Here is a 3,652-nt window from a genome sequence, read left to right on the forward strand (position 1 = left end):
GCAAAGCAGTCAAACATACAAACACTTTACTGTAACACTGTGTGAAAAGTGAAGGGCTCACTGCACTCATTCTATTAGCAAAACATAGATAGATAGATAGATAGATAGATAGATAGATAGATAGATAGATAGATATATGAGAGCTTCCTCTCTCAATGTGCACATTATTACATACTGTTTATTAACAGTGCCTACAAAGGTTCAAACAGTCAAATATAAATGACATAGTAGTCATTTTAGTAGCCTATGCATGTTGTATGAAAATGTACAGACATGAAAAGAAAGGTTTTGATCAAATGTTATACCTTTGAGACCATCGTGTAATACATGATTACGATTAGGTTGAGGATGAATCTAACAGGTCCCAACACCATGTCCCACAGAGTAAATGTTTAAGTAATCATATATGTAGTACCATGCACAAGAACATGAGGCATTCAATTATTTAAACTGTGCATTCAGTGCTTATAGTGATTTAAACCAAGAACTTTCTTGTAGTAAGTGTACACAGAACTGTGAGGTATATCATGTTTGTTTGACTACCAACACTTTGAGCAAGATTTCATCTTGAATTTCAGTTTCATTCAACCGGTTTACATAACTATGTAGAAACAGTTCAAACCTACATTGATAATTCATTAATACAACCTTGATCATTTGGAACGTATTCTGTGGTAATTTATTTATTTATTCAAACCCTTAAAAATATATATATATATTGTCACTTGTCACCTTACCTGAGTTTTTGGAAACTCATAATTGTTACCAATCACACTCCCTAAATCACAAAGCTGTAACTTATTGTTATAGATTAATTATTTCAATTAACTTTTACAGACAGGACACCGTAACATCAGCACAAAAAAAACAGATACATTAATGTGAGATGTTGACATATCTGGTAATAATTGTATTAAATACTGAAAGTGCATATTTCAGCATTCCTATGTCAAGATGAATACAACTACAAGTCAGTCAGTCTCCACAAAGCAAAAAACCTTGTGAGGGATGTAAAAGATTGAAGATGTGTGATTAGCAGTACAATTTTGTACCCCCTCGCTGAGCACATTCGCAGCTAATCCTCTAAAATTCACTTGCAGAAAGCCAAACAAAACATCCGGGATTGATTGGAGGGGATTGGATGTGTTGAAATCCCTCTGTAAATCATTCATTATAACCATTGAGTACATTTTCCTTCTCTACCTCTCACATTTCCTCAAGTTTAATCAACTACTCATCACAGATAACAGATACTTTTGAGCTGTAACCTAACACTGGAGGTTCAACATGAGCTCTTGATAAGAATGTATGGAATGACCACAAAAGGAAATTTGATAAACCTGATATGTGGCAAAACCTACAGCCTTTGTTATGTCTATGAAAATCTGATTTGCATTTTATTGACCCACACAGCTGTATATGAGGATAAAAATACAGGCCCTTAATAACTGTGGAAGAACGAAAAAAGAAAATGCCTCAAGTCATATTTACTTCACACATTCAATTCCGCTAAAAGTTGTGAATTAAACTAATTTCCCAGATTGTTTGCAGCTGACTTGCAAGGTTGCCTCTTCCTCTCCTTGTGCTCCGTGATGTTTTTGGATGTGGAGTGAGCTCTCTCCTGTCCCAGTATCACGAGGCTGCTGACTTTGGCACTGGCGGCAGAGTTAAAGGATAGAAAGTGACAGGGCTTTCTCATGTAACCCACCTCGCCCGGCATGTTCTGTCAGGGTGACTGTGTAATGCTGACATGCAGTTCCGTGCTTGAATGACTGATCATTTTCATTAGTGCAAATGTACACCACAGAGTCAAATTCAAAACCGTACATTCCCCTCTCACCGCAAGGCCAGTTAAAAGCACATTGATAATAGGTGAAGACAGAAATATTTTCAGATTTGATTGTTTTATACATGCTTAGATTTTATAATAGCCTAAGGTATTTGTAAATCAGGCTGGTAATTCATTGTGAACTTAAATACGAAGCTAGAGGAAAAGCACCTAGTGTAAAAGGTAAAAGTGTAAAAGTAATTTAAATGTATATTTACTGAGAGTTTTCAGATTGAAACTGTATTAGGAGTCTTGGTTAAAATCAAACCAATATCTGCTGAATATCACAAACACTTGAACCTTGGACATCTGAGAAATACTATTTAAAAGAAATATTTTGGCAGAAATCACTTGGTAGGGCTCCCAGATATTGAACAGCACCACACACAACGAATCTGACCCTTAGTCAAACGCATCACAAACACTCTGTCCATCACATATTTCCTACAGTGGGTGTCTTCAGATTTCAGCGTTAATTATAGAACAGGTCAAAGTTCAGCATCCAGAGGGTACGGCCTTGTCATTTCCGAACAAAGAATTACACATAGCCGATGCTATCCTCTCCAATGCCATGTTTATAAAAGGGATGACACGTGTTATAAATCATCTCAATTGCACATCCCTGTTTATTGCACAGCTAGAGCACTGAAGGAGCAGAGTGCACATAGGGATTAATCCCGGCATAGTCCATCTCTGCCAAGCATTTTCTATACATATACATACATAGGCCAGGAATGTAAACAGATGTGGCTGCGAGAGGGTGATGAGACGGGAGTCTCCTGGACCACAGACACGTTCAAAGGGGTAGAGATGGGTTCTCCATAAATGTTAGAAAAAATCCCTGTCTGCCAACACAGCACTTGAAGTCACCGTATGACATGGACAAATATGGAGGAGCAGACATCTAGAGGACTGCTGAGTGATTAAACAGTTCTCATTTCATGTTGACCAAATTGAGTATGTGCTTATCGCAAAAGCATGCAGAAGTTTTTTTATTTTGTTGTATTTTACCTGCAAAAGGCCTGCACAGAATAGATTGTCTGTATTTAATTAAACTGCATTAAAGGTAAAATACCAGACTTCCTACAATGACCTAGAGCTTCTCATGGCTGTGCTAGGTCCTGGACTCCCCCTGGATCTTTATCTCTCAATATGTATATCTATGATATATATGTAGATATAAATAGACAAATACTCTCCCACTCCATATGGCTGTTGACACCTCCCCCAGGAAGAGTTGTATTGCTCTGTCCTAGGCTTAGGATACATTGCCCTGTTTCTTTTAGAGGTATGGTTGATTTACCGTACTTTTAACTCTTTGAACAGTCGTTGAACTGTCATCAGTTACCAGCTCTATGGTTGATTACCACACTTTTAACTCTTTGAACAGTCGTTTAACTGTTACCAGTTACCGGCTCTAAAAGTTGGCATTTTTCAGTCTGCAGGTCAGTCCCTTACACACCTGATGCACCGATGTTTTAGGGTTTTGTTAAATGCACTTTGGGGATGACTAAATAGTATAGTTGCTTTGTCTAACTTAAACATTAATAATTCATTTGTCTAATTTTTTCTTTTAAATGGCTGACTTACTTTACCAATAGAACATCTTCACATATGTGCAATGTGCATGCCAGTCCACTTGGTGGCGCCCTGCAATAGGGAGAGATGGTTCTCAAGCGATCGATTCAGTAACCCTGACCTGGGGGGGGGGCGACACACAGTGTAAGTGTAATGCACTTCTGCTCAGAGAAACTGTAGGTCTCATACAAGTTGCGAGATAAAAAAAGGTGAAATAGCAATATGCACAAAACACACAACAATGCA

The sequence above is a fragment of the Sprattus sprattus genome, assembly GCF_963457725.1.
Source record: "Sprattus sprattus genome assembly, chromosome: 15".
NCBI classification, from domain to species: domain Eukaryota; kingdom Metazoa; phylum Chordata; class Actinopteri; order Clupeiformes; family Clupeidae; genus Sprattus; species Sprattus sprattus.